The following is a 20,664-nucleotide window of genomic DNA, read 5'->3' on the forward strand; positions in this document are numbered from 1 at the left end:
TCCACTCTATAAAAAAGCAAATAAGAGAAATGAGCAAAAGTTTGAATTAAAAATTATTTTCTTTTTTAACTCTGTAAGAATTATTCCTTTGGAAAATGCATAAGCTCTCTTCAGTGAAGAGGACAATAATTCACAAGACTATTTGTAATTATGTATGTAAATCAATCTGAATGCCTATTCCAAAGGCATAAACAGTCCAAACGTATTTAAAGTATGTATGTATTTAAAATTGTCTTGGCCAATCCTCACATGTACCACATAGATTATTTAATAACTTAACATTGAGAAAAAATGTTCAATAAAGCCAAGGCATTAAGTGTTTGACCAGCACAAAGAGTCTCTCAGTCATTTGTGTGCACATAGCTTAATTGCTCTAAGGTGTGCTTTCCTTTTTATTACACAATAAAAAGAGTTGTAAAAGTGTCTATATATAACTGGGTTACTTAGTTAAGACACTTGTCTTTTACTTGCACGGATTGGTTAGTTAACATTTTGGGCACATTTTAGGTTTAGATTAATTGACTGCTAGTACTTCTAGTCTCACTACTCACCACTACTGAGTTTATATTTGGATGTTAAGCTAATCTCTGCACAGAAAGTGGTTCTGTTAAGGGTGACAAAAATCAGCAGCATTGTTGGAAATCTGCACTTTAAATTTTTTACTACAGTTTCATCCTCAATTAAGGCCAATCCAAATCTTAACTAAAGTATGATTAGAACATGATATGAGTTAAAATTACCTGTGGTTGGTCAGGATTGGTGCATAATATTGATATATGTCTGACTGGTAGACTTATTCATGTTTCACTCCTACTCAATTTGTGGCCTCAGTTTAATCAGTGATTTAAATAACCTTGATGGTATTGCTGTGATCCTTTAGTTCCTTTAATTTTGGAGTGTAGATATTGTATTACAATTTCTATTCATAAGAATGTCTGCCTGCCAAGTTTAACTAACCATCTTGTGTAGCCACAGTATGTGAACTGGATCAGAATAAAATAAATGCTCAATTAGTATGTGTATATGTGTTATGGTTTGGTAGTGCATTTGTATAGCACTTACAACAACGGACACTGTCTCAAAGCAACTTTACAGGAATATAAATGTAAAAAAAAAGTTTGAAATGAAATTTATATTTGTTGCTAATGAGCAAGCCTGAGACAGCGATGGAAAGGAAAATCTCCATGAGATGATTTGAGGAAGAAACCTTTAGAGGAACAAAACTCAATAGGGAACCCATCCTAATCTGGGAACGACCGAGAGTGTGATTAATTTCTTCCTACAACTATATAGAAAGAGGAATTGCGTAGGAGCTGTTGAGCAACTTTTAAGTGAATTCATAGATTTAACAATTGTCTGTTTAATTCCTTCATATCTACTGCCATGGCTCCAAGTGGTTCACATTAAAAACCAGTATGTTGTTTTTTTTAAAAAAAAACAATATGCTCTTCAGGAAAGTGTTTTTTTGTGCAACCTTTTATACAGACACAAAAATCTATGAACTTGACATGCTTAAAATAGGGGTTTTCACCTTGTATCAATGTAATATTATAAGGCACATTGTGTTTTTGTCAGAAATATCGAATAAAAGCTTTTTTACATTATTTTATGGAAAATTATCTAAAATATGAAAAAGCCAATATGTTGATAAAAATATGATTAAAGCTTGTGATGGAATTTATTACAAAGAAGCTGTTTGTGAAGTTCTCACCTTCTGTGTGCAGGACTAGAAGTTGATTGTGACTAGAAATTGTTGTTATAAAATTGTTAGAGGGTCAGAATGAGCTGGAGACAAGTTGGCTCATAAACAATTCTAAGCTTCCTTGGTAAGGCTACGATTATCCTGATCAGGCTGTGCATCTAGCCCATGATTGAGGATGTTATACTTCCTCCAGTTTGCTGTGATTGATTCATGCTAATAAAATCTCAATGCAACGAATGATCAGGGCCCTTCCTCGCTCATGCTACATGAGGACCGTTGGGTTGTGAACCTCTTTACTCTTGCCCATGCCTGCCAGTTTGCTATTTTCTCAAAACTTCCACAACAAGCTGGCTTAGTCAGCAGGATTCCGTACTTGAGGGTCCGCTACGGGAACTCCCTTGGAAACCGTACGATTGGCTATGAGCGTGAGAGGACTCAGAAGTTCACTGTGAGCCGCCTCAATGCCGGAATCGGAACCATTGAACGCAATTAGATGTGGATTAAGTAATAAGTAAATTGTAAGAGTTTGACATAAAGAAAATGGTAGTTAAGATTACTACTACTAATAATAATAATTAGATTTTATGAAATTTGAATAAAAAAATTAATTACCATATTATAATAATAGTTAATTATATAACAGTAATAATAGTATAATTATAGTTAATAGTCTCAGTGTGGAAAGGGCTATGAGGACAGGATTTAGACCTGGATCTGTTGACAGGTTAGGGACTTGGATTTCCACCAGGTGCGTGGCCTAGGGAAAAAAGAAAAGAAAAACATGCACTAATCTGGGACAACAGATTTAAAAGAACATCTGATATCAAAACAAGTTAAAAGCATAGAAGAAAACAGAGTTGTGACCATACAGAACATTCCAAAGCCTAAAAAAAAGAAACAAGTAATGTAATTTGTAGGCATGTGTTCTTATTGCAGAATCTTTATAATTACTTATGAAATCCTTGAGGCTCCCTTGAATGCAATGGCTTATTGAAAGGGTCTGCAGGACCACAGTTCACTTAGTAGGTCATCTGAAGAAGAAAATGTGTATGTACTGTAAGAGTTGAAGCTAGCATTACAATCTACACCTAGATTACAAATTCCAGGTCCAAACAAATCATTCAATCAATGGAGGAAAAAAAGTATGAATTCAAAAGCTGTAGCAGTAGCTGGAAACGCAGTCAATGCATCGGGGTGACATTGTAGAATATAGTGAAATTACTCTATAGTTACAGATACAGTACCATTTCTTCTCCTTGAACAGAAAACAGCATATATGTCAGCAACCAGCGCAAAGGTTGAGAGATAATGTCTTACTTAAAATGTCAAATGTCATAAGGAAATGCTGTACATTACTAAACCTTGCAACCCTTCTTCTTCATGAACTGCTTGTACAGCCTTCAGAAACCAGAAAACAGGCAATAGCTACATAAGAGATGCAGTAGTCACACAATATGAAATAATGAACGCAGAATCAGTAGTAGGACACCTTTCTATTAGTCTAATAGAAGCAAGTAAATTGGCACAAGGCAAAAGTGTTACAATTTATACTGATAGCAGATATGCTTTTAGAGATTTTGGCACGTTGTGGAAACCTAGAACTTCTTAGGTAAATTAATCATGCACATTGGCCTGATTTCTGATCTCCTGGATGCAGTCCTATAAACAATATGCAAATATGAAGCACATACAGGGAAAACTGACTCCATTTCCAGGGTACTGCCACAGCGGATGCAGCGGCAGAAAGCTGCACATGTGTATTTTGAAAATGTATCCACCTACAGCTGACCTTCAGATCTTCAGGTACGTGGCACAGCAGAAGAAAAGTAGGATGTGTGATAAGAAATCTGGTTTGGTAGATTGTTTGGAATGACAAACCATTCTTGCGAGTTTCATTACTATAATAATTTGATTCAAGATTACTCCTTTTGACCATGCATCAAAAGGAGGGATGTAAAACAGTATGTCTAGGTTTTGGTACTCCAAGGGCTCCCAAAAATGTGTAAGATGCTGTGTTATTGTGCAACCTTGTCCTCCATTCTTTCACAAATCCATAAGCATGTGAAGGAGGCGCTGCCATGGCGATGTAAACAGATCTGCACGATCGTATGGGTGAAGGTGGAACCGTCTGGCCGTGGCTGGGAAGGTCCCAGGTACTACTGCCCACGCATACTGCAGTGAATGTTGCAGAGCGAGCGATGTGGATTCACGCTAGCCATTTTAAACGAGTCCCAGAGAATGGGGAAATACCAGCAAACCACAGGTGCTAAGAGGCGCAAGAAAGGACGTCAAGGGCACATGGTGACATGCTAATAACCTCTCCCATGAGCTCCAATTGACTCTCTATGCACTTAAAGTGCCGGAGTCAGGAGAAACCCTTGATACTGTATACAGTATAGGGTGAGATGATAGATTCCAATAGAATTATTTCATATACAAAAAGGTCTTAGAGACAAAACATTGAGGATTACTTATAGTTTTTTTTATTATAAAATAATTTACCTGTCTGCCAATTCCCGCTGGAAACAGGACTTGTATTTGGACTGGGATGGCATGGTTCCGGCGTGTTGCCCTCTCTAATACTGGACCCAATTCAGCACATAGATCCAAGAGCACAGCTCTAGGGAATCTAAATCGGCTTATTAGCCAGTCATCATCATGGGCCAGGAAATCATCATGGTCCCTGAAAACTCGTTCTCTCCTTATTCTGCCATTGGCGTAATCCTCCAACAGTACCAGCAGTGCCATCATGAAGCATTAGGCTAACAAAAATAACACTGTTGGATTTAATCTTCATGATAATGTGGATATAATGTATGAAATAGAGTGAAAATTAAATGTCATTAATTCTTATAATCGTTCTTCTCACATTTGTTTTCTACAATCTAACTTCAGTTCACGACCTCACCATCTGTGTCGCCAATTCCCTTTCTCTCCAGAGTGTGCGTACACATGGCTCAAAGTTTGCTTAAAGGTGCGCACATTCTCCCGTCAAGTTTGTTTTTTATAGATCACAACCTTTGCGTGGGAACTGGCGTACGTACGTTTCTAGCCCAGTTTTGTGCGTACGCAAGCTTTATAAATGAGGCCCCAGATTTGTGGAGTGCACGACTAATAGGGACAGATTCTCCCACCTGAGCTGTGGGTCTCTGCAGCTCCTATAAAGTTTCAATGGTCCTCTTAGCTGCTTCTCTGATTAAGCTCTCCTTGCACGGCCTGTCAGTTTAGGTAGACGGCTATGTCTTGGTAGGCTTGCAGTTGTGCCATACTCTTTCCATTTCCGGATGATATATTGTACAGTGCTCCGTGAGATGTTCAAGACATGGGATATTAATTTATAACCTAACCCTGCTTTAAACACTTCAACTAGCACTTCTTTCCCTATATTTTGTATTTATATAAAAAAAAAAAAAACAACTTTGAAACTTTTTCATTGTAACTTTGAACAACTTTCCGGTTAAGAAGCAGGTGAAAACCTGGCCAGCAGGAGCCACCTCTGCTCTTCAGGACTGCTTTGAGTGCACTGACTGGAATATCTTCAGGGAGTCTGCAACCAACGGTGACTCTGTCAACTTGGTGGAGTACGCATCATCAGTGACCAGTTACATCGGCAAGTGTATTGATGACGTGACCATCTCCAAGCCCATCACTACACGCTCCCACCAGAAGCCGTGGATGACTGCTAATGTGTGTGCTCTGCTGACTAGAGACCTAGCCTTCAGAACAGGGGACAGGGCGGCCCTAAGAACAGCAAGGGCCAGACTGTCCTGAGCCATCAGAGAGGCAAAGCACGCACACGCCCAGACAATCCATAGCCACTTCCAGGACAGCGGAGACACCCGGCGCATGTGGCAGGGCATACAGGCGATCACAAACTACAAGACAGCTTCACCTGCTTGTGATAGCGACGCCTCCCTCCCAGACGCGTTGAACAATTTCTGCGCTCGGTTTGAGGTACAGAACAACGTAACGCCAAGGAAGACCATCCCTCCCCCTGACGACCAGGTACTCTATCTGTACTGTCTATCCACGGCCGACGTGAGGAGATCTCTATGCAGAGTTAACCCACTGAAGGCTGCTGGACCAGACAACATTCCTGGCAGGGTGCTCAGAGAATGTGCAGAACAGCTAGCGGATGTCTTTACGGACATCTTCAACATTTCCCTGAGCAGCGCCGTTGTTCCTACGTGCCTCAAAACTACCACCATCGTTCCTGTCCCAAAGAAGTCTACAGTGTCCTGCCTCAATGACTATCGTCCCGTTGCACTCACACCTATAGTTATGAAGTGCTTCGAGAAGCTCATCATGAGGCACATCAAGACCCAGCTACCAACCTCACTGGACCCCCTACAGTTCGCGTATCGTCCAAACCGCTCCACAGACGATGCCATTGCCACAGCCCTCCACTTAGCCCTCACCCACCTGGACAATAAAGACACTTATGTACGAATGCTGTTCATAGACTTTAGTTCAGCATTCAATACAATCATCCCTCAGCACCTGATTGGGAAGCTGAGCCTGCTGGGACTAAACACCTCCCTCTGCAACTGGATCCTGGACTTCCTGACTGGGAGACCTCAGTCAGTCCGGATCAGGAACAGCAAATACAGGATATAGAACCTGATAAAGGTGTACGGAGAGGACCAACCTGCTGCAGCACAAATATCATCAAGGGGGACACCCCTGGCCAAGGCACTGGACGAGGCAATACTCCTAGTGGAGTTAGCCCTGATGATGAGAGGCGAGGCAAGACAGTGCACCTCATAGGCCTGAGCTAATGGCCTCCACCACCCAGTGCGCCAGGCGCTGCCCGGAAACCTGGAAACCTCTCCTGTTCCGCCGACTCATGGGGTGGGGGACAGTAGGCCCGCAGTATGACTGGACAGCCAGCCATCCTGGGCACCTTAGGGACATATCCTGCCCTGGGGGACAGAATAGCCTTGGACATGCCAGAGGAAAAATTCTAGGCAGGCGGAGGGCGATCGACAAGGCCTGCAAATCCCTCACTCTTTTGAGAAAGGCCAAGGCTAGGAGCAGAGCCAACTTCAGGGAGCAAACATTTCAGAGACTCCATGGGCTCAAAGTGGCTTTCAGCAGCCCCTCCAGGACCACAGTGAGGTCCCAGGAAGGAAAACGCGGTCTGCAGGAAGGCCTCAGCCGTCTGAAACCACGCAGAAGGCGAGAGACCAGAGGGTGCCTACCCAAGGAGGCCCCGAGGACAGGCTCATAGTTCGCAGCGATGGCAGCCACAAACACCTTTAAAGTAGATGGAGACAGGCCCAGAGAAAAACAAGACTGCAGGAACTCCAGCACTGTATCGACCAGGCAGTGAACTGGATCCTGACAGTGTTCATCGCACCAGAGGCGAAAAAGCCTCCACTTCAGAGCATATAGCTTCCTAGTGGAGGGAGCCCTAGCCTCTGAAACCTCCACTTCAGAGCGTATAGCTTCCTAGTGGAGGGAGCCCTAGCATTGAGTAGAGTTTTGGTCACCTCAGATGAGAGGCCTGCCTCTAGGAACTGGTCCCCCTCAGGGGCCAGACCTGAAGCTTCCACATCTTGGGGCAGGGGTACAGGATTGCCCCCTGTGCCTGAGAGAGGAGATCATCCCTGATGGGAACCTCCCATGAAGTGCCGTTCAGGAGGGAGGCTAGGACCATCAATCAACTCGAGAGGGCCAACAAGGGGCAACTAGGAGAAAGTTGACCTGGTCGTGGCACACTCTGGCTAGGACTTGCGGGAGCAGAGATACCGGGGGAAGGCGTACAGACGGAGCCTCGGCCACGTCCATACCAAGGCATCCAGGCCCAAAGGGGCCAGATGAGAGAGGAAAAGCCACGGCGGACAGTGGGTATACTCCTTGGAGGCGAACAGATACACTTCTGCCTGGCCAAAAATCTGCCAAATTCACTCCACCACGTGGGGGTGGAGACGTCACACCCCGGGCCTCAGCACCTGCCTTGACAGGAAGTCTGCCCTGGAATTAAAATCACTCTCAGTGAAAGGAACCTGGTCTCTGCCCAGAGCAGAATCTGCTGTGCCAACCTGAAAAGTGGGCACAAACGCAGACCGCCCTGATGATTGATATAGGGAACCACCACAGTGCTGTCTGTCTCTACTAAGACATGGCAGTCCCTGAGGTGTGGAAGAAAATGTTTCAATGCTAGAAACACAGCCCTCATCTCCAGGCAGTTTATGTGCCATGAAAGATAGAGGCCCTCCCATAGACCCTGGGCAGGATGGCCATCCAAGGCTGCTCCCCAGCCCGAAAGTGAGGCGTCCATCTGAAGAATTCTGCAACAGTGACACACCCCTAGAGTGGGACCCAAGGCCAGGAACCAGGGTCTTTTCCACATAAAAAGGGTACGAAGCCCATGGCGCGTAACCCTTATTACCCTGAGGGGATGTCTGTGAGGATGAAAGCCCGCACCCCTGAGCCAAAGCTGGAATGGCCTCAGGTGAGGCAGACCCAAAGGGATAACGTTGGCTGCTTCTGACATGAGGCCGAGCACCCTCTGCAGCCACACTAACCCTCCTTACTGCCCTGAGTGATCTAGGAGGGGGTTGGTTGCGGCTGGAAGATGACCCAGGCTGCTTGCCGCAACGAGGGAGAAACTCCCTGAATGCCGCCGACTGGCATTTTACCTGCCATTTTACGACAACAGTACTCACTGCGTCGCCAAACAAGCCCTGAGGTGACACCGGAGCGTCTAGGAGAGAGGACTTATACTTATCTTTAATATCAGTTAAGTTGAGCCACAGGTGCCTCTCTGTGGCAACCAGTGCAGCCATTCCACAGCCTATAGAGCGGGCCGTCTGTTTTGTGGCACGGTGTGCAAAGTCAGTGGCTCGGTGGAGCTCAGATACCACCTGAGGTCTTAACCCCTGGCCACCGTCGAGCTCTGTCAGCAGGTCAGCCTGGTAGGCCTGCAAAACTGCCATGGAGTGCAGGGCCGCACCTGCTCGGCCTGCTGCCGTGTAGGGCTTACCAACAAGGGCTGAAGTAGTCCTACAAGACTTGGATGGAAGGTAGGTTTCCTCCACGCGGGCGATATGTAGGTGAGAGATAGCCCGTAAGAGTCTCTTCAATCCCAGGCATCACCCCATACCCATGGAATTCAAGCCCTATAATGGCTGAATAGTCAGATATGGCAGGAGAAAAAATACGCGCTGAAAATGCATTTCTCCAAGACCTCGACACCTCAGCATGGAGCTCTGGGAAAAACGGCAGCCGCCTGCGTGAGGGTGGCCTGCGGCCTGAAGTTAGAAAGCGGTCGTTTATGCCCTCTTCAAACCAATCTGATTTTAACCTAGACACAGCGAATGCCAAATGCGGCATGCTATCTTCTGGTTCAGGAGAAATCGCAGTGCGAGCTCCCGAAACTGAAACCGAGCGAACAGAGTCAGGGGAGAGGGCAAGAGAAAAAAAAATACCAGTCTCTTGCTCCGCTTCCACTAACTCAACCTCTCTTAAAATGCTTAGATTGCAACATATTATTGTTTTTCTCACCTAGCTTTCCCTAAAATATATATTTTTCTCTCCCTGCACTAGACAGACAGGACAAACAATTGACACCCGTACACAGAGGGCTTCCTGAAGACAAAGAAGCTGGAGCAATGTGACGTAGATGCCCTTATATGGACTTACTGGCACGTAATCACTTCGTCACGTGTCCTTCCCGAGCCATTAAATTGGTGTGTTTGCACACAGAGCTTCAGACACAACTTCCTCACAGAAGCTTTCCCATAGCGTCAGCCCTGATGCAGCGTCGAGTTCCCTCGAAAAGGAACTGGGAGTTGTCAGCATTACAATGGAAATCAATCACATGGATTTTAATGATGTTTCCCAAGAGAAGCATGTATACTAAGAAAAGCAGAGGTCCTAAAACTGATCCTTTTGTGACCCCATATTTCACAGGCATTAAACTGGATAGTTCTCCAGTTAAATCTACAAAACGGTATCGATCAAACAGGCAGGACCTAAACCATCTTAATGCCTGTCCTTGAAAACCCGTGTGATTTTATAAGCCGTCTAGTAGAACGTCACGAGCTATAGTGTTGAATGCATCACTAAGATAACTTATTTATTTAACATAACTTTGAATAACTTATTTTCATATTTTTGTGATATTTCAAGTCATTTGTGACATTGTTTCTGTGCTATGATGGGTCCTGAAACCTGACTGAAACTCTTCAAAGATATTGTTCACCTGTAAGAAGGAGCATAACTGAACAGACACAACCTTTCCTAATATGTTGTACATAAACAGCAGGTTAGAAATGGGCCTGTCATTTGATAGTTCATTAGGATTTAGTTTAGGTATTAAGAGGCTTAATAACTGCCAACGTGAGGGGTTTGGGGATGTGACCTAAAGTTAACAAGGAGGTAATAATATTGAACTAGAGGTTCTCCAGCTGTATGTAACTCTTCTTTTGGTAGATTGTCTGGAATGGGATCTAACAAACACTAAAATATCTGTAGTGATAAGTTTATATAGCGCTTCCTGTCCAATACTTAAAGCCTTGCAGTTGGACTTGTGGAACTTTAGGCATGCTGCCATATGATTGGCTGATTAGATATTGTCATGAATGTTTAGGTGTACAGGTGTTGTATATTTATAATCACACCCTCTAGTGTCACCCATATGAGGATGGGTTCCCCTTTGAGTCTGGTTCCTCTCAAGGTTTCTTCCTTTACCAATCTAAGGGAGTTTTTCCTTGCCACTGCTGCCTGAGTCACCTCAGACTTGCTCATTGGGGATAAATACATATACATACATACATACATACACTCTGTGAACTATATATATTTTGAATTTTTATTATATTAATTCTCTATATTACTCCTTATGTTTATCTTCTGTTCTATGTTTATGTTCTGTAAAGCTGCTTTGAGACAATGTCCATTGTAAAAAGCGCTATACAAATAAACTTGAATTGAATTGAATTGTTCCTATTGAAGTGGACAGTGAGTGTATTAACACACTTGTAAAATCTTCATTTTCTTAATTGCACAGAGTTGTGTTTTTGCCAAATAATTTTATTTCCACACTACATCACTTTCACACTTATACACTGAACATTTTGACTAATCCCATGTACAGGTAAAGCTGCGGGATACAAAATCAACAGGAAAACTGCATTATTTAAATCATTACTCATGATACTTCCTATGAGATTTTCATGGAACATCTTTATTGCAAAGGTCCGTCCCACAGCATGCAACTGGAGATTTGTTAGATTTCTTCATCTCCACACACTGAGCCTGTGTTAAGCATTTCTTGACAACAAATAAATCTGAGGGACAGAAGAAAGATATAAGTAGACATTCTCTAGCAAACCAGTTCAAAAATCATTAATGTCATTAAAACATTTGAAAAAGCTAGGAGACTTTTATTTTCAAATAGTTAAATAGTTCTCACATGCACACACACACACACCTATTACAGAGAACCTGATGAACGTTGAACGTTAACAGGTCTGGCAAAAAAAAAACAATAAAATCTTTCAGTGTAACATTAGACGTACCAACGCGGGTAAACACCTTTGTGGCAACACAGGTGTCTTGACCACTCGTACAGGTTTCAATAGAACATTTTCCATCAGGAGTACACTTGTGACATTTAAGGGCAGAACCTGTGGAGACCAGACACGATAAAGGTTTTAGAGATACAATGTTTATCCCTGCTAAAAAACCAGCATTGCTGGTCCAGCAAAAGGTAGGTTTTGCATGCTGGGACCAGCTTGGGATGGTGGTATGTTGGTCCAGCATTAGGTGCTGGTTGCTGGTGTGCTGGCCGACCAGCCTGGGATGCTGGTGTGCTGGTCAACATATGTTGTCTTTTGGATGCAAGTATAATACCAGCAAGACCACAACAAAACCCATTTGTTACATATCACATTTCTTAGTGCATATTCATAGTTAAATAAAGACCAAGACAATTTTCTAGAGAATTGCAATTCACTTTTTAATACAGAAAAACATTCTGGATATTCCTATCATTTACATGGGTTTCTATACATATATATGTAAAAGTTTGTTTAAAATATTTATTGAAGAATGACATTTGCCATCACACTGTAATATACACACGTGCGCAAATAATGTTACACAATATAACCTTTACAACACAAATTTTTGGTCTTAGCTTCCGCACTCTCTTTTAGCGAGTAACAAGTAGTATGTGGTGGATGACCATGTTTTTTTAAGAGGTGCTACCCGGAGTCGTTTGCCTTTAGACAACTCCTGCTTTATGTCTTCTTTATTCTCTGAAAAATTATAGAAACAAAATAAGAAACAAAACTATATATCACTCATTTGTTTATATTGTGAACTAGTTACGATAAAACAGCTACTGCTTAAGTTACATACCTTTAAGCATTTGTATTTGTGCCCTGAAGAAGTCTTGCTGCCATCGTACCCAATAAACCTGAGTTTGGTCAAACATGTCATAGTTAAAGTCTTTAATTTCGCTAGTTCGCCGTGCAGCCGTCATCCAGGTACCTCACGTATGCAAACATTCTTATTCCCAATGATCAGCAGATTCGTCGTGTAGAAGCAGAAGCTTTTTATTTACCCAAAAACAAAATCCTAATTACGGTGGGAAAAACATGATGATCTTGAACACGTGCACTTGTACTAATTTCGATAAACACTGTAAGGTATATAATGTAGTCAAAAACATTGCGAGATATATTTTTGGAAAGTGCAGGAACTACATTCACCTTCGTGAACATAGTTGCTTTAAAGGCATAGCAACGCTGATGCTGGGTAATATCTGTTCACATTACCGCTTTACTAAAAAAACAGACAAACAACTTTACTTCTTAATTGAGACAAATGGATTATATATATATATATATCTTTCAAAAACCATCATTCTGTATGATTTATATGCTGCTTCCCTCATGGAGCCCGGGAACTCAACATTTGTTGGTATTACTATATTTAATTTGTGGAGACACTTTAATCTCTAATGACCGATTTTTAAATGTTTTTATTCTTTGTTATTCAAAGCTCTTTGAGCTTTGTTATTTCAGTTCTTTATTCAAAAGAGGGAGCAAAAGAAATAACACACTTATAATTAAATATATTACAATATATTGTGTTTCAATCTTATATTAATGTGTTACATAGAAACATACACAAGCAAAAATAAAGGTTGTTCCCATAAAGCTCATTCCAGAAAGATCATACTGGTTAACCAGCTACACCAGCCCCGTTTTGCTTGATAACACCATGACTATGCTGGCCACCCATCTATACCAGCAATATACCAGCACTGACCAGCATTATACCAGCACTATACCAGCATGAACCAGTAAAAACCAGCCTGGACTAGCATGGAATTCATGCTGGTTTATGCTGGATTTTTCAGCAGGGATTTTACTGAAAAATGTAGTAAAGGTTTTCTAGATTTTTAAACTAACATTTTTTCCTAACTCTGAGACCTGTTGAAGTTTTAGTTTGAACCATTTTCAGAGTCAAGACAATAGGCTTTGACTTTAAATGAATTTGAAGCTCAGGTCACTCACCACTGGTCGGCAGAAGGGCAAGAGCCAGAGTCACAAGCAGTATTTTCATGATTCTGAAATTATTTCAGCAGCTCCATCAGATGGAAAACTGTGAAAGCTTTGCTAATGTTGCTCATTAGCTTTATATTGTTTTATTTAAGAAAAACTAAAAACACATTCTGTCATAACCAATGCAAATGCACGCCAGAAGAACTTACCTTGAGCGTTACACACTACAGTATGAAATTAGTCTCTGAGCTTGAACTGTCCACCTGTTCTAAATCCCACAGGTTCATAGGAAATAGGAACATGTAAATATTTCAAAATCTACATATTTGTTCAGAAATGTGTGCACGCTGAAGATTAGCCTAAGAATATGTAGATAAAACAGAGCTAATCGTGACTGTACTTGTCTTTGAATGCTCCCAAAGTCCTAGTCAGGAGTTTCTTTAATGTTCATTTTTCATTTCACATCTATTCAATTTGAATTGTGTAGCACTTTTAACACTGGACATTGTCAGGAATCAGCTTTATAGAAAGAATTTAAGCAGATTTAAAATTCCAAATGAGCAAGCTAGAGGTGTTGATGGCAAGGAAAGGCTCCTAACTGAAGATCCATAACAAGCACCTAGTATTGCATTAGAATATACCAGTTTGGAGCTCATAAATGCATGAACTAGATTCTCAGCATCAGAAACAGATAGGATGTTTTAAAGCTTAGCAATATTTCTAAGGAGGAAGAGGCTGTCTTTGTAATATGGACAAAGGAATATTCAAAGGACGAGTTGCTATCTAATATAAGACCCAGGTCTTTCAGTGTCGAGCCAATGATAACAGCACATCCCTCTAAATGCAAGTTGAATTGTGAAAGCTGTGTATGGTTTTTGGACCAATAAGTAATATCCCTGTAATAGATCATCTGATCTTTTTTATCTTTAACACACAGTTAACCTAGACAACTTATGTATCTCATCTGGTTTTGATGGGATATATAACTGGGAGTCGTCAGCATTACAATGGAAATCAATCACATGGATTTTAATGATGTTTCCCAAGAGAAGCATGTATACTAAGAAAAGCAGAGGTCCTAAAACTGATCCTTTTGTGACCCCATATTTCACAGGCATTCAACTGGATAGTTCTCCAGTTAAATCTACAAAACGGTATCGATCAGACAGGCCGGACCTAAACCATCTTAATGCCTGTTCTTGAAAACTACACCAGGTTACATATGTAACCCGGTTCCCTGAGAAGGGAACAAGACGCTGCGTCAGTGCTGATGTTATGGGAACGCTTCTGTGAGGAAATTGTGTCTGAAGCTCTGTGTGTACACACGCCATTTTAATGGCTCGGGAAGGACACATGACGGAGTCATTACGCGCCAGCAAGTCCATATAAGGGCATCTACGTCACACTACTCCAACTTCTATTTGTCTGAAGGAAGCGCGAGAGGATGCCCAGGGCGTGGTCAGCGACGCAGAGTCTCGTTCCCTTCTCATTGAACCAGGTTACATACGTAACCTGGTGTAGTTCCCTTTCAAGGGAACTCGACGCTGCATCAGTGCTGACGCTATGGGAACGCCAATACCCACGTCGCCACACACCGGTTGATGACTGTGCCAGAGGCCATGAGAGAGCACGAGCAGACTGGGAACAGACCATCATGCCAGATGCCAGACCATCATGGCTGGAATGGGATCTAACAAACACTGAAATATCTGTAGTGATAAGTTTATATAGCGCTTCCTGTCCTATACTTAAAGCCTTGCAGTTGGACTTGTGAAACTTTAGGCATAATTTTTTGTGCATTGTGCTGCTGCCATATGATTGGCTGATTAGATATCTTCATGAATGTTTAGGTGTACAGCTGTTCCTATTGAAGTGGACAGTGAGTGTATTAACACATTTGTAAAATCTTCATTTTCTTAATTGCACAGAGTTGTGTTTTTGCCAAAATAATTTTTTTCCACACTACATCACCTTCACACATATACACTGAACATTTTGACTAATCCCATGTACAGGTAAAGCAGCGGGATACAAAATCAACAGGAAAAACTGCATTAATGTAAATCATTAATCATGATACTTCCTATGAGATTTTCATGGAACATCTTTATTGCAAAGGTCCGTCCCACAGCATGCAACTGGAGATTTGTTAGATTTCTTCATCTCCACACACTGAGCCTGTGTTAAGCATTTCTTGACAACAAATAAATCTGAGGGAGAGAAGAAAGATATAAGTAGACATTCTCTAGCAAACCAGTTCAAAAATCATTAATGTCATTAAAACATTTGAAAAAGCTGGGAGACTTTTATTTTTAAATAGTTTCTCACATGCACACACACAAACATACACAAACACACACACACCTATTACAGAGAACCTGATGATATGTTGAACGTTAACAGGTCTGGCAAAAAAGAAAACAAGAAAATCTTTCGGTGTAACATTAGACGTACCAACGCGGGTAAACACCTTTGTGGCAACACAGGTGTCTTGACCATTGGTACAGGTTTCAATAGAACATTTTCCATTAAGAATACACTTGTGACATTTAAGGGCAGAACCTGTGGATACCAGACACGATAAAGGTTTTAGAGATACAATGTTAATTTTACTGAAAAATGTAGTAAATGTTTTCTAGATTTTTAAACTAACATTTTTTCCTAACTCTGAGACCTGTTGAAGTTTTAGTTTGAACCATTTTCAGAGTCAAGACAATAGGCTTTGACTTTAAATGAATTTGAAGCTCAGGTCACTCACCACTGGTCAGCAGAAGGGCAAGAGCCAGAGTCACAAGCAGCATTTTCATGATTCTGAAATTATTTCAGCAGCTCCATCAGATGGAAAACTGTGAAAGCTTTGCTAATGTTGCTCATACTTAGCTTTATATTGTTTTATTTAAGAAAAACTAAAAACACATTCTGTCATAACCAATGCAAATGCACGCCAGAAGAACTTACCTTGAGCGTTACACACTACAGTATGAAATTAGTCTCTGAGCTTGAACTGTCCACCTGTTCTAAATCCCACAGGTTCATCATTCCTCTTTTAAATAAGTCTCTTGGTCAGGTTCCCACCCTCCTGGTCACATGCTTCTCTAGTCCTGTGATTTCTAATATTTATTCTTCCTAATTGTTAAGTTTAGCATGGGGTGGTGTACCTGAGGGGGCAAAGTGTTAAATAAATGTTAGAAATAGGAACATGTAAATATTTCAAAATCTACATATTTGTTCAGAAATGTGTGCACGCTGAAGATTAGCCTAAGAATATGTAGATAAAACAGAGCTAATCGTGACTGTACTTGTCTTTGAATGCTCCCAAAGTCCTAGTCAGGAGTTTCTTTAATGTTCATTTTTCATTTCACATCTATTCAATTTGAATTGTGTAGCACTTTTAACACTGGACATTGTCAGGAATCAGCTTTATAGAAAGAATTTAAGCAGATTTAAAATTCCAAATGAGCAAGCTAGAGGTGTTGATGGCAAGGAAAGGCTCCTAACTGAAGATCCATAACAAGCACCTAGTATTGCATTAGAATATACCAGTTTGGAGCTCATAAATGCATGAACTAGATTCTCAGCATCAGAAACAGATAGGATGTTTCAAAGCTTAGCAATATTTCTAAGGAGGAAGAGGCTGTCTTTGTAATACAGACAAAGGGATATTTAAAGGACGAGTTGCTATCTACTGTAATATAAGACCCAGGTCTTTCAGTGTCGAGCCAATGATAACAGTACATCCCTCTAAATGCAAGTTGAATTGTGAAAGCTGTGTATGGTTTTTGGACCGATAAGTAATATCCCTGTCATAGATCATCCGATCTTTTTTATCTTTAACACACAGTTAACCTAGACAACTTATGTATCTCATCTGGTTTTGATGGGATATATAACTGGGAGTCGTCAGCATTACAATGGAAATCAATCACATGGATTTTAATGATGTTTCCCAAGAGAAGCATGTATACTAAGAAAAGCAGAGGTCCTAAAACTGATCCTTTTGTGACCCCATATTTCACAGGCATTCAACTGGATAGTTCTCCAGTTAAATCTACAAAACGGTATCGATCAGACAGGCTGGACCTAAACCATCTTAATGCCTGTTCTTGAAAACTACACCAGGTTACATATGTAACCCGGTTCCCTGAGAAGGGAACAAGACGCTGCGTCAGTGCTGATGTTATGGGAACGCTTCTGTGAGGAAATTGTGTCTGAAGCTCTGTGTGTACACACGCCATTTTAATGGCTCGGGAAGGACACATGACGGAGTCATTACGCGCCAGCAAGTCCATATAAGGGCATCTACGTCACACTACTCCAACTTCTATTTGTCTGAAGGAAGCGCGAGAGGATGCCCATGGCGTGGTCAGCGACGCAGAGTCTCGTTCCCTTCTCATACGTAACCTGGTGTAGTTCCCTTTTAAGGGAACTCGACGCTGCATCAGTGCTGACACTATGGGAACGCCAATACCCACGTCGCCACACGCCGGTTGATGACTGTGCCAGAGGCCGTGAGAGTGCACGAGCAGACTGGGAACAGACCATCAAGGCCTTGCAGGACCTGGGACCCTGTAGTGGGGTCCAAGACCAGGTTATAGAACCAGATAAAGGTGTGCGGAGAGGACCAACATGCCGAAACACAAAAACCTTCAAAGGGAACACCCCTGGCCAAGGCACTGGACGAGGCAATACCCCTAGTGAAGTTAGCCCTGATGCCGAGAGGCGAGGAAAGACCGCGCACCTCATAGGCCTGAGCTAATGGCCTCCACTACCCAGTATGCCAGGCACTGCTTGGAAACCGGATTACCCTTATTCCGGCCCAAGACAGACAAAAAGGGCGGAGGAGATACTCCACAAGCTAGAACATGTCCTCAAGGCCCTCAGTGGGCAAAGCAAATGCAGCCTCTCCTGTTCCGCCGACTCATGGGGCAGGGGACAGTAGGCCCACAGTATGACTGGACAGCCAGCCATCCTGGGCACCTTAGGGACATATCCTGCCCCAGGGTGCAGAAAAACCTCGGACATGCCAGGGGGAAATTTCTAAGCAGACGGTGGGGCGATCAACAAGGCCTGCAAATCCCCCACTCTCTTGAGAGAGGCCAAGGCTAGGAGCAGAGCCAACTTCAGGGTCAGAAACTTCTCAGAGGCTGACTCCATGGGCTCAATGGGGGCTTCCAGCAGCCCCTCCAGGACCACAGAGAGGTCCCAGGAAGAAAGGCGCGGTCTGCAGGAAGGCCTCAGCCACCTGACACCACGCAGAAAGCGAGAGACCAGAGGGTGCCTACCCTGAATCCTGACAGTGTTCATCGCACCAGAGGTGAAAAAGCCTCCACTTCAGAGCATATAGCTTCCTAGTGGAGGGAGCCCTAGCATTCAGTAGAGTTTTGGTCACCTCAGATGAGAGGCCTGCCTCTAGGAAATGGTCCCCCTCAGGGGCCAGACCCGAAGCTTCCACATCTTGGGGCGGGGGTGTAGGATTGCACCCTGCACCTGAGAGAGGAGATCCTCCCTGACGGGAACCTCGCTGGAGTGCTGTTCAGGAGGGAGGCTAGGGCCGTGAACCAACTCAAGAGGGCCAACGAGGGGCAACTTGGAGTAGGTTGACCCGGTCGTGGCGCACTCTGGATAGGGCTTGTGGGAGCAGAGCTACTGGGGAGAAGGTGCACTGACGGAGCCTTGGCCACGTCCATGCCAATTTCGCTCCACCATGTGGGGGTGGAGATGTCACTCCCCGGGCCTCAGCACCTGCCTCAACAGGAAGTCTGCCTCCCAATTTACATGCCCTGGGATGAGAATTGCTCTCAGCGAGAGGAACCTGGTCTCTGCCAAGAGCAGAATCTGCTGTGCCAACCTAAAATGGGGGCACAAATGCAGACCGCCTTGATGATTGATATGGGGAACCACCGCGGTGCTGTCTGTCTGTACTAAGACATGGCAGCCCCTGAGGCATGGAAGAAAGTGTTAGAAACACAGCCCTCGTCTCCAGGCAGTTTATGTGCCATGAGAGATAGGGGCCGTCCCGTAGACCCTGGGCAGGACGGCCATCCTAGGCCATTCCCCAGTCCGAAATCTGGGACACGATAACCTTGAGCGTGAGCATCTTGAACCTGTAAGTCTTCAGAGTACAGTTCAGAGTCTGCAGGTCCAAAATCGGACGCAGCCCCCCGTCCCTCTTGGGAACAATGAAATATCGGCTGTAAAGCTGGAGTCCCGCCCTGGGAGGGGAATATGCTCTATGGCCCCTTTCCTAAGGAGTGAGAGAAGTTCCTCTTGGAGGAACACCGCCTGGTGTCTGCCAACAATCATGGGCAGCACACCCTGGAAGCGTGGAGGACGGGAGGAGAACTGGATCCTGTAGCCTTTTTCTACGGTATCCAGGACCCACTGAGACACCCCTGGCAGAAGTTTCCATGCTGCCTGGCTGTCTGACAGTGGTGTCAACCTCACGCAGACCTCCCGGGTGCCCTGAAACTGGCAGGTGCCAACCCAGGGAGATCCGTGCAAGGAAGAGGAGAAGGCACAGACCCCACTGCTCCCTGAAAAGCCGGAGGGGGTGGGGCAGGCAGTAGGGGAGCCTGAACGCAGCCAACTGGCATTTTACCTCCTGGTGCCTGTCGATGACAGTAATCACTGCATCACAGTACAAGCCCTGAGGTGACACCGGGGCGTCCAGGAGAGAGGATATATCCTCATCTTTAATATTAGTTAAATTGAGCCACAGGTCCCTCTCCATGGCAACCAGCGCAGCCATTGCACAGCCTATGGAGCGGGCCGTCTGCTTTGTGGCACGGAGCACAAAGTCAGTGGCTCGGTGGAGCTCAGATACCACCTGAAGGCAGGTTTCCTCCGTGCTGGTGATGTAGGTGAGAGATAGCTCGTAAGCGTCTCTTCAATCCCAGGCATCACCTAATACCATGGCTTTCAAGCCCTATAGTGGCTGAATAGTCAGACATAGCAGGAGAAATAATACGCCCTGAAAATGGAATTCTTCAAGACCTCGACACCTCGGCATGCAGGTCTGGGAAAAACGGCAGCCGTCCATGTGAAGGTGGCCTGCAGCCTGAAGTCAGAAAGCAGTCATCTAGCTTATAACGGATGACAATTATTTCCTCTTCAGGGCAATCTAATTTTAGCCTAGACACAGCGCGTGTCACCGCCTCGAGGAGCTCCTCGAACGCAGCTGATAGTGTTGGCTATTCAGAGGGGGAAGCCCCTCCCTGCCCACATCGAGCTCCTCATTCCCGATGCGGAAAGCAGCATGCTCACTTGCGAGTTGGGAGAAGTCACAGCGCGAGCTCCTGAAACCGAAACCAAGCGAACGGAGTTAGAGGAGAGGGAAAGAGAAAGGGAAAAACCCGCGTCTTGCTCTATTTCCGCTAACTCAACATGTGAAAATACAGCCAGACGAGATCGTACACAGAGGGAATCCATCACATTGCACAC

Source organism: Tachysurus vachellii, chromosome 1 (genome assembly GCF_030014155.1).
Source record: "Tachysurus vachellii isolate PV-2020 chromosome 1, HZAU_Pvac_v1, whole genome shotgun sequence".
Lineage (NCBI taxonomy): Eukaryota > Metazoa > Chordata > Actinopteri > Siluriformes > Bagridae > Tachysurus > Tachysurus vachellii.